Consider the following 17,663-nt stretch of genomic DNA (forward strand, 5'->3'; position numbering starts at 1 on the left):
GTCTGTGCACAGCCTGCCCTGGGCAGTCAGTGCCAGCATGGCTGAGGCTGGAGATCTGTGCAGGACGAATGCTGGGGTTAGGCAGCTCAGAGAATCACAGAACGTCCTGAGGTGGAAGGGACCCACAAGGATCATTAACTCCAGCTCCTGGCCCTGCATATGACAAACCCAATAATCCCACCATGTGCCTCAGAGTGTTGTCCAGTTATTGGTTGTCATGGTGGTCACTGCTTGTTGTGATGCCCTACAGAGAGATGCTAATGGGGCTCTGCTACATGCTTCTTTTTCTCTCATAGAATCATAAAATTGTTTAGGCTGGAAAAGCCCTCTAAGATCATTGAGGCCAACCATTCCCCCAGCACTGCTAAACTGACCTCTAAACCATGTCCCCAGGGCATGTGGATGTACCACATCCACACGCCTTTTGAACACCTCCAGGCATGGCGACTCCACCACTGCCCTGGGCAGCCTGTTACAGTGTTTGATTCCCCTTTCTGTGAAGAAATTTTCCCTGCTATCCATTCTAAACTTCTCCTGCCACAACCTGAGGCTGTTTCCTCTTATCCTGTTGCATGTTATCTGTGAGAATAGCCTGACCCCCACATTGCTACAATCTCCTTTCAGGCAACTGTAGAGAATGAGAAGGTCCTCCCTGAGCCTCCTTTTCTCCAGGCAGAGCTCCCCACAGCTCTCTCAGCCTATCCTCATCAGACTTGTGCTCCAGACCCTGGGATCACCCTGCTTGGATAAGCCCTTCTGGCTGGTCAAGGTTTAAGTAGCTCAGCAGCTTTCCTTAGGAAAATGGAGCACTCCCCAGTCCTGTCTCTATTCCTGCAGAGCAGACAGTCCCTTTTCCTCTCTGTGTCCTGGATGAGTGTGGGACAAAGACACTGCATCTCATATCATCTCATCTCATCATGTCTTTTGGGATTGCATGTAAATCACAACAAATATTCCTGTGAGCAGATCCCTCATCAGCAACAGATGTATTTTTAATACATGACCCCAACCAATTATTGAGGCTAACCCACTGCTTTAGGCCCTTTCTTTTTTTGCACCCTTCACCTTTGCTTAAATTCTGCCTTCCTATTGGCTCTGAGGAATGGCCTCGTGTCCCATCCATCACTGCATGACTAGGCAGCTCCATGATCCCAATGCTCAGACAGACCTGGAGGGGACCCTTATGGCAGCTCGATCGATGCTGTGAATCCATGTGCCATAACATCCCATCCTGGCCCTCCAGTCCCTTTCTGCCAGCTCTTTGGGGTTTTGTTGCCCTGCTCAGGGTGCACAGGAGCTGCTAGCTCTGCACCACTGCCCTGTGTCCCTTCTTCCAGCTCCTGCAGTCCCACAGGAAGCTGAGAGGAGATGATGGATAGGAGCTGAATAGAGAGGGCAGTACTGTGTGGATGGGCTGGCATCGGGCTGGCATTGGGGCTTGCACAGCAGGACACTGGGGACAGCGACAGGGTCTCACAGCTGCTGGGAGCCCTGTGCAGTGGCAAGGGAAGAGGTAACTCCGTGGGTGGCTGTGGCAGGGGGGATGATGTGGTGGGGAGCAGGAATGAGGATGAGCTCATTCCTCATACTGGAGTGGGGCTTGGCCTGCTCTCCCTGCTTTGGGTGATATCCAGGAGGAAGGTGGCCACAGACTGTCCTGGCTGATGGCCAGTCTCCAGAGCACCGGTACCCAGTGTGCCTCCACCACCCTCCCCGCATCTGGGCAGGGCTGGGGCTGCCTCAGGACACTCAGCAGTGGTGGTGGATATTTGCAGTGTAGGTGTGGGCATCGATAGAGCGTTTTGTAGCTGTATCTTAAAGCATTTGGTGACAAAAAAAATAGAGGGTGCCCAGCAACTCCCCAGGAACAGCAGTGGGTGCTGGTGTCTTTTCACCTGAGCCCTCTGGCACACACACGTGCCTAGTTCTGCCCACAGCTTCTCTCACTTCATCATCAGCACAGCTGACAGTGAGAGACAGTTCTGGATTTTCCCAAGGTAGCTGGATGATGGGAGCTGTTTCATCTGCCAACAACAGTACAACCCTGCTACTAAACCTGCCTTCCCCCAGGAGGCTGCTGGCAGTAGCTGAATATTCCCCTTGGGGAGCACTGTCAATGCTGTTAGAGGGGACAGAAAACCAGAGGTGTTGTGCCTACATTGATTTTTCTGCACGTTAAATGCTAAGTGAGGCAGATTGGGGGCTGATTCTGTTGGAAGATGCAAGACAATGCTGTGTTTAAATCCTGTCAGGGGAACCCAGCAGGTGTCGTGGCAGGCAGGGCACAACCACAGCACACCTGGCACCACCTGACAAGGTGGGACAGTCACTCTCACCACTGGGTTCCAGGGTCTTGGCAGACACGCTGCCAGTGGAGACAGAGAGGTGACGCTTCCATGCCAAACAATCCTGCCCTTTGGCTTTGTTATTTTTTTTTTTCCTCTTTTTCAGGTTTGTCAGATAATGGCGGTGACCATGAGTTGAATCTTCAATTTAGTGCTTTGACCAGCAGGTACTTTCCGATTGAGATTATTTGCATGGAATAACACGAAGCTCCATCAGCAGAGCAGCTCTCCTGGAAAATAATGACATCTTCAGCTGTGTGGGAGCCAGGACAAAGCCCACTCCCCGCTTGTAATCCACTGGAAGCCACTCAGTAGCACTTGAGCAAGGTCTAAGGGGGCAGGGCTGTGTGCCAGGCCTCTCCCTTGCAGCCAAGGCATTATGCATTATGTAACAAAAGGTGTCAGGCTGGCTTTTTGCACTGGCTGAAAGCAAAATCACAACCATTTGAAGCAGGCTCTTTGGAAACTAAAATTATCTTCACATCATATTTCTTCTCCAGTAATGCCGGCATTACATTTTTTCAAATTCTGAGTCAGACATCAGGAAAAAGAGTAAAAATGTAATAGGCTCAAATATCACAGAATCATTCATGTTGGAAAGACCTCTAAGACCATCACATCCAACCATTAAACCAGCACTGCTGTGTTCACCACATCCCCAAGTGCCATATCCACATGCCTTTTGAACACTTCTAGAGATGGTGAACACTTCCAGAGTTCGTAAAATATTTTACAATATCCAGGGATATGATAAAATTTAGAAAAAGCTGATGGTGTCATGTTGGTTTTCTCTTTTCTGCTGTCTCTAAGCCTCTAATACACTCTGAAGCCAAGGTTTGGGGTGCGGGTTCGCAAGGAGCTACAGGAATTTCCTCTTCCTTTATGTTTTAAGAGACTAAACTGCTTAGGTGCTCATGGTCATCCTTTACCCTGGCAATCGCTGCCGCATTCTCCGGCTGGGGCTATGTGTGGGAACCCTTCATTCCCCATTTCCTGAGATATTCCCTGTCGAAGCTGCAAGTCCTCAGCTTTATGACCACGGGCTGAATGGAAAATAAAGAAAAATAACCATACCTGTTCCTGGATGCTGGCACTGGCAAGAGCAGGGTGGGTGGGAATCTCCCCTCCTGGGGCCTTTACCTGTGCCGGGAGGCAGCAGCCAGTTATACCCTTGCTCCCCAGGGTGCTGGAGCAGTGGGTGCCGCTGGTGCTGCCTGTGGTGGGGACTGGGGACATGGCAGAGGTACTCCTTCCCCCAGTGCTGCCTCCTGAGCCAGGACCACGTCAGCCTCCCTGACCTCAATGTTCTGAAAAATACATTTGTGGTATTAAGAGCCTCAAAAATGGCCAAGAGACAGAGAAGTTAAGCAAAACTTTTATTCGAATAAAAGGGAGAGTTCACTAGACAATCCCCAGTGAGGTCTCTCAACTCGATCGAGGTCACAGCCTCTTTTATCCCCTCTGCCCAAAATGCAGGTCCCTCCCTGGTTCCCCATTGACTGAGGTACTCAGGGGTTACAGCCTTCCTGACACTTCTACAATGTGTCCCCTATTCCATGGTCATTAGAGGAAGGGTCTCCAGCATTTTCAAAAGAGAGGTTGCTGGTCCTTTTCTGCTGATAGATCCCCTTGTTTCTGGGCAAACTGCACCTCTCTGTAACTGACAACTGAACAACCATTGACTTCTCACTTCCCACCACCAAATGCAGCCACACTACAAATTTTGCAAGAACACCTATTTATTCCTAATATCAATGTACCAGGGCAGCTGGTTCCTCACATCCAGCGTCTTCTCATGGAAACATCTGCCCGTCTGCCCACTCCTCTGTACTGCTCCCTCTCATATGGGAGCCCCCCAAAACTCTGCCCTCCCCACCCCCACCAGAGCAGCCTCTGATGGACGCAGCAGGGCCTAGTTGGAGGTCACAAAAAATCAGACTTGCTTCTTTATTTGCACAAAGACATGGAAGAAATTATAGTGACTCTATCTTTTCCAGAACTAGTTTGCTGACCATCAGCTGTGGCAGCTGCATAGGACAGCTTTGACCCACATGTGCAGCAATAGCGATTCAGGTGGGTTGTTTATAGGCCATAACAACTTTTAATCAGCTCCAGGAGCTGTGGATGAACCGTGTCTGGCTAATGATGTCATACTGAGGTGGTTTTGGGGTTACTTTTGCTCTTTTCCTGTTAAAAATGAGAAGGAAAATGATATGATTGGAAGTGCCAGGCTTTGTGTGGCGTGGGCGGGATGCCTGTGATTCCTCAGCCAGAGGGAAGCAATGCTGTTGAGCAGCTCTCCAAAGGCAAACAAGCTGGAAACACGGGGTTTGGACAGCACACATGAGGGTTACAGACTGGCACATCCACCTCATTGGCTTTTATTACAGCCTCCAAACATGTGCCCAGGCATTCAGCCCCTGCTGCTGCAGCTGGTGCCTGGCCTCCTGTGACTGTCACTGGTCCTGTGACTGTCACTGCTGTCACTGCTGCCACTTCTGCTGCCAGTGCTGCTGCTGCTGTGACTGTCAGTGCTGCTACTGCTGCCACTGCTGCTGCTGCTGTGACTTTCACTGCTTCCTCTGCTGCCTCTGCTGCCACTGCTGCTGCTGCTGCCAAGTGACCTCAAGCTCTGTTGCCCCTCTACCCCAAGCTGCCCTCCCACCTCCTCTCACCATTCCCACCATGAATTGGAGACCCTTTTTCCTGGTGTTTTTCATATTGCAATGAGACCAAAAGGCCCCTCATGTGCTGTGCAGAGAAATGGTTGGTTTGGGAAGAACAGTGATTTTAGGAAAATGAAGGAATGGCCAGAGAAGTGATGTGATTTCATCTGGCACCGGTGGTTGAATGTGCCCCTGCCTTAAGGGCAGGACCCACTGGCAAGTGCCAACCAGCACCTGTGAGGCAGCAGCACTCAGTGCCACCCCCATGGGGCAGTCACCTCCTCTGCTTGCCCACATCTGTACAGCACAGCTGCAGGGAGCACAGTGCAGCCCCCTCTCCCTCACCTCTCCCTCAAGGCACAGGAGAACCCCTCAAGCCATTTCAAGGCCTGAGGTAACCCAACCCGTACAGGGGGAATATTTTCCTCTGTGACATTTCTCTGGAAGATATTTCACTGAAATCAGACTTTCTCTATGAATTGTTGATGTCAGTGACCTGTGGTTTTGAGAAAAGTTCCTAAAAATCCTTCCTTTCAAGCACATTTTTATTCCAAGAGCATATTTTCTATTTTGAATAATATAATAATGTAACATTTTAAAATATTGGAAGAAAGTGTACCAAGTTTTTTAGAATATACAGTTCCAAATTTATTTTTTTTTGGGGGGGGGGGTGAAAATACAAATGTGCCTTTTTTTTTTCCTTTTACCAGGATGCCTTAGGAAGAATTTCAAGTGAATTTCCAGACTTTTCTGGAAAATGCTCATCCTGCTTCCCTCTCTCCTCTGGCTTCAGGTGGGAAATCTCTGGACTTCTCCTTGTTGCAGGTTGCTGCCACATTTCAGAGACTGATCACTGGGTCCCTGTGCACAGGTTGAATGTCGTGTGTACCCAGCAGTGATGATGTACGGTCCCTGTCCAGGTGACAGTCCGCTTCCTTTGGGTGTTTCCACAAGGCTCTTGGCAGGTTTTCTATGGCTCACAGGCCTCGTGGCAGATGTCCATCACTGTCCTCTCCGATGTCCATCATTTTCAAGGGTGGCAGTATCATCATGGCTGGGCTTCGCGAACAAAGATTTGGGAAGGCTCTATCCACATTTGTTACAGGCATGTTGGTGGCTTATGAGGCCAATACGAGAGAGACATATCCGATTGCAAAAGGCACAGCAGAAGGACTCCTTAGATGGTATATTCTGCAAGACACAGTTTTTTCTGCATTGCCTTTTCTCCTCGAGAGTGATCCTGTGTATGTTCTCAAAGGAGACAGCTGCGTTATAGATGGCGTGTCTCCAGGCCTCCCAGTTGGAGGCCAGAGTAGACCAGTTATGGTGATCAATATGACCAAGGCTGAAATGTTGTTTCAGGGAGTCCTTGTATCTTTTCTTCGAGGCTCCTCTCATGCGGCAGCCAGTGGCAAGTTCACCATAAAGCAGGATCTTAGGGAGGCAGTGGTCCTTCATCCTGGAAACGTGCCCTGCCCATTGCAGCTGTGTTCTCATCAGCATGGCCTCTTATACTTGTGACTGCTGCTTGTTCTAGAACAGATGTATTGGTCGCAAAATCTGACCAGTGGATGTTCAGGATTGTACGGAGGCAGCGTTGATGGAAGCATTCGAGGAGACGCAGGTGGTGGTGGTAGATGACCCATGATTCGGAACCATACAGGAGAGTAGACAGCACTATGGCTCTGTAAACACTGATCTTGGTACTTTTCTTCAAGTGTTTATTACGCCATACCCTTTTGTGGAGTTTTCCAAAAGCACTGTATGCCTTTGCTAACCTGTTGTCCATCTCTCTGTCAATCTTACCATCCGAGGAGATGAGGCTACCTAGGTAATTAAACTGCTGGACTGTTTTGAGCTCTGATTGGCCAATGGTGATGTGGGGATGATGGGGGACTTCCTGAGGTGCAGGTTGATGGAGGACCTCTGTCTTCTTCAAGCTGACTTCCAGCCCAAAGAGCTCAGCAGCATCTGCAAAGCAGGATGTTAAACGCTGCAGGGCTGCTTCTGTGTGGGCAACAAGGGCGGCGTCATCAGCATAAAGCAGCTCCCAGACAAGATGGTTTAAGGTCTTGGTGTGGGCCTTCAGTCGCCTTAGGTTGAATAGACTTCCATCAGTACGGTATCGAATGTAGATACCGTCCTGATCATCGAGGTCTGCCGTGGCCCTTTGGAGCATCATGCTAAAAAAGACTGTGAATAGGGTAGGAGCGAGAACGCAGCCTTGTTTCACACCATTCTTAATTAAAAAGGGCTCAGAAAGTGTGTTGCCATATCTGACTTGGCTGTGCTGATCCTCATGGAGTGAGATGATCATTTTAAGGAACTTGGGGGGACAACCTAAATGTTCCAAAATCTGCCACAGACCTTTTCTGCTCACAGTATCAAAAGCCTTGGTGAGGTCGACAAAGGTTACATAGAGACCTTTGTTCTGTTCCCTACACTTCTCTTGCAGTTGTCTGAGAACAAATACCATGTCTGTGGTACTCCTGTTGGCTCTGAAACCACACTGACTTTCGGGTAGGATTCCTTCTGCTGTAGTGGGTATTAGTCTGTTCAAGAGTATTCTTGCCAGGATTTTGCCAGCAATGGGGAGCAGAGTAATACCACGGTAGTTTGAGCAATCTGATTTAATTCCTTTCTTCTTATACAAAGTGATGATGACTGCATCATGAAGGTCTGATGGTAGTTCGCCGAGTTCCCAACAGCGCACCACAAACTCGTGAAATTTGGTGTGGAGTGCAAGGTCCCCATGTTTCCAGACTTCGGGTGGAATTCCATCAACCCCAGCTGCCTTGCCGATTTTCACCTGCTGTATGGCCTTGAGGGTTTCTCCTAAAGTGGGGGCAGTATCCAATTCATACTTTACTGGTTGTTGTGTGATGGACTGAATTGCTGAGTCTTGGACTACACGGTTGGTACTGAAAAGAGTCTGAAAGTGATCAGACCATCGATTCAGAATGGAGGTTTTATCTGTCAGAAGCGTTTGCCCATCAGCACTGAGTAGAGGGCTTTGGACCTGCTGTGTAGGTCCATATGCTGTTTTCAAGGCCTCATAGAATCCTTTGTGATCACCTGTATCTGCGCATAATTGAGTTTTTTCAGCTAGATCGATCCACCACTTGTTCTGGATGTCACGGAGTTTCTGTTGGAGCTTGCTGCATGTGAGACGAAAGGCTTTTTTTCTTGCATAACAGGATAGCAGTGCAAGATGTGCTTGGTGGGTGGTTCTCTTCTTCCTCAGCAAGTCCTGGATTTCTTGATTGTTTTCGTCAAACCAGTCCTTGTTCTTCTTGAGGGAGAACCCTAAGGATTCTTCAAAGGATTGCAGGATGCTGTTTTTAATATGGTGCCAAATTGTTTCAGGAGAGGAATCTGCAGAATCTGTGTAATGGTTTTCAAGCCTAGTTTGAAGGTTTGCCTGGAATCTGTCTCTTACTGTGGCTGACTGGAGATTGTTAACTTGGAGTCTTCTCCTTGGGATACTGCCCCTTTTAGGTTTGAATTTCAGATTGAAGTTGAGTTTACAGCGCACCAGTCGATGGTCTGTTTGGCATTCTGCACTGGGCATCACGCGGGTATGGTGGACATCGCGAACATCTCTCCGTCGTACCAGGACATAATCGATGAGGTGCCAATGCTTAGATCTGGGGTGCATCCAGGTTGTCTTCAGACTATCTTTCTGCTGAAAGATAGTATTAGTGATGGTGAGCTGTTGCTCCACACAGAATTCTAGCAGTTTCCAACACCATGCTTGCCTAATATTCCTTTCCAGGCTTCAAAATTCTTGCCTACTCTGGCGTCGAAATCACCAAGGATAATGATCTTATCATCTGCAGGCACCTTTTGGGTAAGGCGGTGCAGGTCAGCGTAAAATTTATCTTTTTCGGCAGGGTCAGCTTGGAGAGTTGGGGTATATATACTAAAGACGACAACGTGTTGTTTGTTGTGGAGTGGAAGGCGTAGGGAGATAATGCGGTCAGAGGGACCTGTCAGCAGATTTTCGAGTTTGGGAAGAATAGAGTTTTTGATCATGAAGCCGACACCTGAGAGATGTTTTTCGGTTCTGGGCTTACCTGACCAAAAGAGGGTGTAACCAGCAGCATGTTCTCTGAGGCTGCCTTCTTCATGAAGGTGAACTTCACTGAGAGCAGCTATGTCAATGTTAAGACGAGCCAGTTCATGGGTGATTAGGGCAGAACGACGCTCAGGACATCCACTATCTGCAGAATCGAGCATGATTCTGATATTCCAACAAGCTAATTTAGGTACACCTTTGGAGGCAGGTGCATGCCTTTGTCTTTTGATCTTTGTGCGACTGCATTGGAAGAAGATGCCCGTTGGCCTGTGGTTAACCAACCGGGTGAAGGTGGAGATGAGCTTTGTTTAGGCCACCTTTTCTAGGCCCCTCTCCGAGTGGAGCAAGTAGTGCTGTCCTTGAAAAAGCTGCTTGGTCGTTCAGGGTGCTGCCCCAAAAGACTGTCATCTCCGGTCAGTCTCAAATGACCAATATCCTGAACCGCCCGCATGCAGGGTTGGGTCTGCGGCTTCCAGTGCACCTTTCACCTCCTGTTTCGACCCTCGCCCATCGCTACAGGGCTTTTTGCTTGTGGGTAAAGCCTTCAAGCCTGTGCAATGGATTTTTTAGGTGAGATGCAGTGTGCGCAGAACTGAACCCACCCTTTAATCCTAAGGTTCATCTGCCAGGATCGAGCGAGCTTGGACAGTGGCAGTGAGGTCCTCAGGATGTAGGTTTGATTAGAGTGACCTTCTCTTAGATGGATGGCCTTACAGGGCTAAGCGAGCTCCATCTGCCTGGGTTTGGGATTAGAGTTGTCCTTCTCCTAGGATGATTGCCAGAAGGCTAACGAGCTCATCCTGCCCAAGGATGTATTGTATCTGGCCCTGCGGTTTTGACCTGTCTGGCATGGGTGACCCTACTGAAGGCATGTACCATCGCCAGCATAGCTCACAACCGCATAGGATTACACAGGCTACGCTCCTACTATTAAAACGATTAGGGCAAGTCTTACACTTCCTACTATTCTGCCACCTGTCTATATTCAATCCAAGGGAAACATCTGGGGAAACACCCAGGGAAACACCCTTTGTCCTGACCACCCTTTCAGGATGTAACAAATATAACCAGAACATACTGAACCTGGGCAGTAGCCACAGGTGAGCCAAAAACAGACAAATGAACAAAACTGTTCTGGCCACCGTACCCACCTAGGGCTTGAGTACCTCTCCAGGCATGAGCCTGGCTGAGATCCTCAACCCCCAGAGGAAACCATTGTCCACCCTGACCTTATCCTCCCCCCATCGTGTTACCACATATCTTCCCACGCACCGCTTACCTGCCCAGCCTCCAGTCCGAGGACACCCACAGCCTGCCCGGTACCCTTTCCCTCCCCCGCCCCCTCCTCTCCCCCCAAAACAGAGCGGCAAACCTCTGTGTGCTCCGAGGCTTCCACTCTCCTCTCTCTCTCCTTTCTCACGAGGGCACAAAGCCACACTGGCGAAGCTCCCTCTCCCCATTCCCCGCTGGGGGTGAGGGGCCTGGGGGCAGGGCGGCCCCGGGGGCGGGCCCCCGCAGGCCCGGGGGCGGGGCGGCCCCGCGGAGCCGCACGGGCTTCCGGGGGGGGTGGTGGTGCCGGAGGCGCGCGGGCTTCCCAAGGGTGGCAGTGAGGGCTGAAGAAACAGCGCTGGGTGCTGGGGCAGGTCCCTGCCTCTCGGGAAGAGCATCCTTCCACTCCAGGGATTTGCCCATTAGTTACCCACACCTCCCTTATGCTGAAGAAGAAACCAGGAGGTATGACACTGGCTTTCGAGCCCTTCCTGTGCCTGTCTGATTTTCCTCAGCCCCTTTGACTGTGTTTGCATCTCTCCTATGTGGTAAAATTATCATATCAAAGGGAGCTCAAGCTCCCTCCACACTCCTGATGCTGCCTGGGCACTTTGGAAAGAGGTAACTCCTGCTCTCCCTCTAGACATGGCAATTAAATCTTTCATTAGCTGCTTCCATTCTCCTTTGATAGGGACAGATGAACTTGGACATAAGAACTGTGTTTCAGTATCACAATCCCAGCTCATCTTTACAAGAGCCCAGAACAAAAAGGGGAAGGGAAGGTGATCTGTGCTGCTCCTTGGAGACTGGTTAACATCTACCTACCAGCACGAAGAGGCTTTCGAAACTCTGGGAGTACCTCACCTAAAGCATCAAGTCCTGAGTAAATCATGGAATCGCTGAGGTTGGAAAAGCCCTCGACTATCATCAGGTTCAATCATTAACCCAGCACTGCCAAGACCACCACTAAACCTGGTCCCTAAGTGCCACATCCGTATGGTTTGTGAACACTTCCAGTGTGAGGTAAGATACGCACAGGTACCCCCAAAAATGCCAACGCAGTGTAAAGAATCCAAACAGGTTTATTCTGAAGTCGAGAACACTAAAAAACTTACAAAGGAAAGCTGCACCAGCTGCAAACAGTGCTGGGCCTGAGAAGGCATGTCTCCTGTTCCTTCTTCAGGCTTTTTTATTGCTGCCCCCCCGGCTCTCTCTGGGCCGTGGTGGCCCTGTAACATATCCGTGAACGTTATCTCTCTCCTCACGTATCAGAGAGAGAATCTCTCTGTAATGGAGGAGAGAGAACAGCAACTGTCTTGAGAAAGTGGCAGGAAACCTTTTCCTAAGCAAAATAACTGATTCCTCATAGTAAAATCTTCTAGAAAAAGGGCATTTACCCCTATATCCAGGAATGGTAACTCTACCACTGCCCTGGGCAGCCTGTGCCACTGCCTTACCACCCTCTCCATGAAGAAATTTTCCCTAATCCCCAACCTAAACCTCCTCTGGTACAACCTGAGGCCGTTTCCTCTCATCTTGTCACTTGTTACCAGGGAGAAGAGCCCAACATCCACCGAACTCCCTGAGCCTCCTTTTCTCCAGGCTGAGATCCCCTGCTCCCTCAGCTGCTCTTCATCAGACTTGTGCTCCAGACCCTTCCCCAACTCCATTCCCTTCTCTGGGCATGTTCAATGTCTTTCTTTTTGTGCAGGGCCCAAATGATGTGGCCAGCCACCTTCTCCTGTCTGCTGAGGCAGCTTCTCCTACCAAGACTTCCTTTTAAAATGACAATTTATTGATCTTCCTGCCTGAACTTTCTCCTTAGCTCTCAGCATTTAGCATGGCCCTCAGAGGGCCCAGTCCCTGAGGGGATGGGCTCTGGATGACAGATCTGAGTGGCCATGGTCACTGCTTTGCTTTGGCCAGATACAGTTGCAGTTGGTGTGTGCCAGGTTTGTCTGACACTGAAGATGAGGCAGAGAGGGAGACTTCAGCCAGTTGCGGTTTGGGGACCCAGATCAAGAGGCACCCATGATCTCAGGCCTTACTTAAAACATAACCCTATGGCTCCTTCCCTGTAAAAAAGGGACAATGAGTCTTGCCTTCATTGCAGCGATGGGACAGGTCAGTGAAAGCCAGGAAATCTCTGGAAGCTTCTGGAGAAGCCCAGAGCCTGCCCTGAGTGCCATGCACAGGCTGGTCCGAGGGGGCCAGATGTGGTTTGTATGAATATTGTCTGCACTGGAAGTCTTATACAGCTGTTTAGGGCTGCAGGACACTAGGAAGGATGAATGCTGAAAGAAAGGGGAGGAGAAAGGAAAGAACAGGCTGCACGTGTGCCACAGCATGCACAAGGCTGCCTTTGCTCCTGGCAGCCTTCAGCACTGAGAGTGGGCAGAGACAGCCCAAAAGGGGCTCAGAGGCTCTGAACAGTTGGACTAACATTTATTTCCCAGTGGGCATTTGGATGGTTCCACAGCTGAGAGCAAGGATTGCTGGCCTTGCTTTGGTATTGGCAAGAACTCCCAGCCTGGGTGTTATCCTCATGGTGCAGCTGGAGGGAGGGAGTGCTGGAGGGGCACAGCCACAGGCAGAGCCGGCATCAACCTCTTCCCCCCATCCTTAGACCTTCACGCCTCTGTCCATGCTCATGGTTCCCAGTGTCCCCCTCCCTCCCACCTGCCCTGGCACAGCTGAGCTGTGCCCCTTCCTGGCAGAGCTCTGCACACCATCCACTGTTGCAGCGATGCTGCTGCTCTTCACATCAGCAGCTGCAAGGTAGAGAAACAGAAAAGGAGCCTTTGGCCCACTATCCTGACACATTTAACTTACACAGAAAAGCCCCAGCAGCCCTCTGTGCCCTGTGCATGGGGACATGGCACCTACAGGTATGTGGCCTCCCAGTATGGTGCTGTTGTGCTGGGACAGCACCAGCTGGGGTTCCAGAGAAGCAGCAGCAGAGCTGGGCTGAATAGGGGCATCACCTACATCTCCTGTCTGCCCCTGTACACCTGAGGCTGTCCTTGCTTTCCACCATGGCTGATCAGCCTGATCCCTGTGGGACTCCCAGCCCCAGCCCTGCCCGGACAGACACTGTAGCAAGTGTCTGTGATCCAGTGGAGTGACAGTGCTGTCATCCTGCAATGGTCCTTGCAGCCTCCTGATCCCTGCTGGAGCTCCTTGATAGGACAAGAGGGAATGGCTTCCCACTGACAGAGGGCAGGGTTAGATTGGATATCAGGAAGAAATTAGTCCCTGTGAGGGTGGGGAGGCCCTGGCACAGGCTGCCCAGAGAAGCTGTAGCTGTCCCATCCCTGGAAGTGTTCAAGGCCAGGTTGGATGGGGCTTGGAGTGACCTGGGATAGTGGAAGGGGTCCCTACCCATGGCAGGGTGAGGAACAAGATGAGCTTCAAGGTCCTTTCCAACCCAAAACCATTCTGGGATTCTATGATTCTGTGTTACTGGAGCTTGGTGAAGAGCTTGGCTTTAACCCAAAATAATTCCTCCAGTGCCATGGCAGAGGCAGGCTGGAAAGGCTGCTGAGAGCCCTGGTAGCCAAGAGCAGCATCCCTGGGAAAAGAGCCCCTGTACTAGCTGAGAAAAAAACTGTGTTGTTCTGAGAGTCCAAACACCACATTCCCAGGGCTCAAGGTTGCATTTTGCTCCATCTCCACATCTGCACCCCAGGGAGAGCATGGCTGCCCTGTGGCACGTGTCCTGGGAGGATGCTGGGGCAGGGACCACACTGGGCCATGCTCTGTGTGTGCCGGAAGCCTGGCGGGCTCTGAGGATCTGTGGAAATGTGGCTGTGCTGGCAGTGCTCCCAGGTGAGCTGGGGACATGGCTGTCAGGCCCAGCGGTGTTGCTGATGGAGAGCCATTCTTTGTGTAAGAAAAGCTTCCAGACCAGCTTCCTCCCCGACCCTCCTTTTTTGTTATATTTTCAGAGAGTGCTGCAGGGAGATGCTGGTCTCTCAGAAATCATCCTGGCTGGAAGTCAGCTGAGGCCAGGCTAAGCAGCACTGCTGTAAGTGCCTTGACAGGTCTCTTGTCTGGCTGGTGCTAATCCCTCCAGATTGAGAGAGAAGGAAACTGAAGCAAACCTCACATTTTAATGACCGGAATTTGCTTATCATATTTTCTCCCTTCCATATTTTCTCCCTTCTCTCTTCCAGGGCTCCCAGGGATTCCTTTCCCCTCAACTGTCAGGAAGGACAGCGCTGAGGCCATGCTGAGGTGGACAGAGTGGTGCTCCCCATGCTGCCAGCTCTGCTGCAGTGCGTGTGGCTAATGCTGAGTACCAGGCATTGTGTTTTGGTGGAGCTGGGCCAGAAAGGAAGAAAAAACCCCATAAAATCATGGAATCATTAAAGTTGTAAAAGGCCTCTAAGATCTAGTCCAGCTATTAACCCAGCGCTGCCAAGCCCATCACTAACCGATGTCCCCAGCTGCCACATCCATGCACTTTTTGAACACTGATATGAGGCTCAAGGAACCCCTTGGCCAAGTTACTTCACTCCTGCCTCAGTTTCCTCTCTGCGTGAACTCTCACCGGGTGCCTTCCAGGGGCTGGAGAGCTCCGAACCTGCCACTGCCCAGAGCTGGAAGCACTGCCTGGGGATGAGCCATGCTGGGGTGATGAGCCTGGAGCACAGAGCAAACCCTGTGTCCCTGCACACCCCTTCTGGGAAGGAGGGCAGACTGAGGGGAGCCCTGGTGTTTCCAGAGGAAGTTTTCCCTGCACAGATCCAGCAAGGCTGCGGCGCTAGCGGTGCTCTGCATGTTCATGCATCTGTGGTGTAAATTGCCTGCCAGACACCCAGGCATGGGGCACAGAAAGGCTCTGGAGAGCAGACTGGGAACAGGAAAATGGAGCCCTGTTTTAACCCTGCTGCCTTTTGCAGAGGCTCCGTTCCGATGGGAACACCAGCTCCCCTGTGCCCGGAGCAGTGAGTGGGTAACAGCACCCCTTGAGGAGGGGAGGAGGAAGCTGCCAGCTACTCGCCAGGCTACTCACCCCATGGGAGCAAACTGTTGTGGGTTCTGCTGGGAAAGAAGCACTAATGGAGCTCCCCCAGAGTCCCAGCACAAATTTGGTTCCTGGTCTGGAGAGACCAGTGACGTGATGGCCACTGCCCATCACCAGGTGCTCCAGAGGAAGCTGTGGGCACCCCATGTTACTTGATGGGGAAAATCTGCATGCGTCTTTAGGTTTCCTCTGGAGCCATGAGCAGCACAGGAATCAGTCACCAGTGGACAAGCACAAACACAGCTGCAAATGACAACCCTGCTTCTGGGGAAAGCAGATGGAGTAAGAGCAACACCGAGCTCTTCAGAGCAATTCATGCTTCCAAACACTTTAATGCACATCACCTCACTAATCCGACACTCTCAATGAGCAGTTCTTGTCAGTTTGATTTTGCGCAACTTGCAAAATGTACCTTATTTCACTGTAAAATGAAAATCCCAGTCTTCTCTTTTACTTACTTCTTATTTAGGAGATAATTCAACAAAAAAAGGCAAACCAGATGGTTCTTCCTTCCTCTCTACCACCTGTTTCAGGCAGAGGGGATGGCATTTGCATCACTCGGCTGCTCTGCAGAGCTCAAATGGTCTCTGAGCATTCTCACCCTGTTCCCTGAGGTCGTTTTCTCCTGTGTTTTCTCCACTGGCCTCACCCTACAGCATGGCCACCCCTTGGTGGCCACTTCATCACCTGGGGTTAGGATAATAGTTTCCTTGCATGTGGATTATTGTTCTTAGTGCACCTCGAATTGTGCAGCCCTTATATAGGGGGCTGTTCCCTTCAATGTTTCCTGCTGAGCTTGAGAGCCCCAAGGATGCAAACCCCATCAATTCTAGGCTGTTGGTTGTTGATTTTCACATTGGAGCTGTTTCTGTCCACAGCACATGCTCCTCTTGCACATCAAAACCTACACTTGAACTGGTGAGTGATTCACAATCATCCACAGTGTAAGGAATTGGCAAACAAACTGTGATCCCTTATTTAGATTTACGGGATATGGACTGAAGGAGTTAGTCTCCCAACTTGATCTGCTGGACTGCTTTGGTCAGCTCTTGAAATGCAGCTGAGCAGGGGCCTTGGTGGCACCAGCTCAGCTGCTGTTGGCCTTGCACAGGAGAGGGGGTTTGTCACCATATCACCTTTCAAACTCAGTGTTGGGTGAGGTGACCTTGGTTGTAAACGCAGATTAAACTCCAGATGAGGAGGAGCAAAAGCCACACATCTCCAGCAGATGATGTCTGTTGTTTTTCCCCAGGAATGGAGAACACAACTTCATCTTGAGGGCTTTTCCTTAGGAGAAGCCACTCCAGTGCTTGTGCTCTTGAACTTTTGAGGTGATTGAAAATTGCATTCTTAGAAATGAGAAGAGGAATTTAAAAAGTCCGAAGACTACTCAGTTCAAAATAACTCCTGTTTTTGAGAGCCTGGACTTTGACTTGGGAACCCTTCAAAGCACCACGAGCCATGTCGTCTGGCTGGAAAAGTGGATGGTTTAGCCAGGTGAGCTCAGGTGAGCATGAAAGTGCTCTCCTCAGGGTGCCAGGAGATCACCCTCACCTTCTGCCCTGAAAGTCTTGATGGGTGGCAGTTGCTGGGGTGTCCTTGACTGAACTAGCCCAGCTGGCTGCCTCTTCTCAGGATGTCACTGAAAGCCACCTGGGATGGGGAGGTCACCTGGGGCACAACACCCATACCCACAGTCTGAGTTTGCTGGGCTGTGTCTGGGGTAACACGTGAGAGGCTGCTGGCCCTGAGTGCTGCTGTGAATATTTCCCCATCATGTCACAACAGGGGGGCCCTGAAAGCGAGCCCAAATGAGTGCACTTGGGTGAGAGGAGGGCATAATCCTCCTGGCATCAGGAGGGGTTATGGGCCTGCTTGCACACTGCTTAGGGGTGCAACCTCAAGGCCGTGCCTTTGGAGCGAGCCAACTGGAAAAGCAGCAGCCCAGCAAACTCTATAAGGTTGTGATTACCATGTGTGATGGTTTCACTCTAGGCCTTCCTGGAGACCAGCTTATAACCAGGAAGGAACTAGGAAAGTGATCACGGAAGTATTCCATGCTATTCCTTTACGTAACTTGAGGTATAAATAAAGCCAGCAGGAGGGACCTCGCTCTCTTCCTTTCCGGTGAGGTTCGAGAACGGTGGGTCCCTGTCTCGGTCTGGCTTATCTGGAGCTGAGGCCTACAGTGACTGCTGTTATCTGCCACGCGTGAGGGGAGAGCACTGGGCCGTGTCCAGCCATCCTGCTTGTTCAAAGGGAAGTGGTGAGATTTT

At 50.7% G+C, this 17,663-nt stretch overlaps 3 long non-coding RNA genes across 4 annotated transcripts in view; 2 read left to right on the forward strand and 1 right to left on the reverse strand.

Moving 5' to 3' along the window:
* The window catches only part of LOC108507537, a 27,674-nt gene extending 21,582 nt beyond the window's left edge, over positions 1-6,092 (forward strand). Inside the window, exons 3-4 of one of the 2 annotated variants that reach the window (XR_001878176.1) lie at positions 2,452-2,512; positions 5,722-6,092. This is a non-coding gene — a long non-coding RNA (uncharacterized LOC108507537). Of the gene's footprint in view, positions 1-2,451; positions 2,942-5,721 lie in introns of those variants that run through there. The other variant, XR_001878175.1, reaches the window with a different exon arrangement.
* LOC108507539 overlaps positions 1-10,594 on the reverse strand; it is a 21,993-nt gene extending 11,399 nt beyond the window's left edge. The window contains exons 1-2 of the long non-coding RNA XR_001878177.1: positions 10,462-10,594; positions 3,420-3,652 (exon numbers count right to left, since the gene is read on the reverse strand). This is a non-coding gene — a long non-coding RNA (uncharacterized LOC108507539). The remainder of the gene's footprint in view (positions 1-3,419; positions 3,653-10,461) is intronic.
* A 3,949-nt stretch (positions 10,595-14,543) lies between these two features.
* LOC108507540 overlaps positions 14,544-17,663 on the forward strand; it is a 10,047-nt gene continuing 6,927 nt past the window's right edge. The window contains exons 1-2 of the long non-coding RNA XR_001878178.1: positions 14,544-15,669; positions 16,640-16,884. This is a non-coding gene — a long non-coding RNA (uncharacterized LOC108507540). The remainder of the gene's footprint in view (positions 15,670-16,639; positions 16,885-17,663) is intronic.

Source organism: Lepidothrix coronata, unplaced genomic scaffold (genome assembly GCF_001604755.1).
Source record: "Lepidothrix coronata isolate B3197 unplaced genomic scaffold, Lepidothrix_coronata-1.0 Scaffold260, whole genome shotgun sequence".
Taxonomy (NCBI): domain Eukaryota; kingdom Metazoa; phylum Chordata; class Aves; order Passeriformes; family Pipridae; genus Lepidothrix; species Lepidothrix coronata.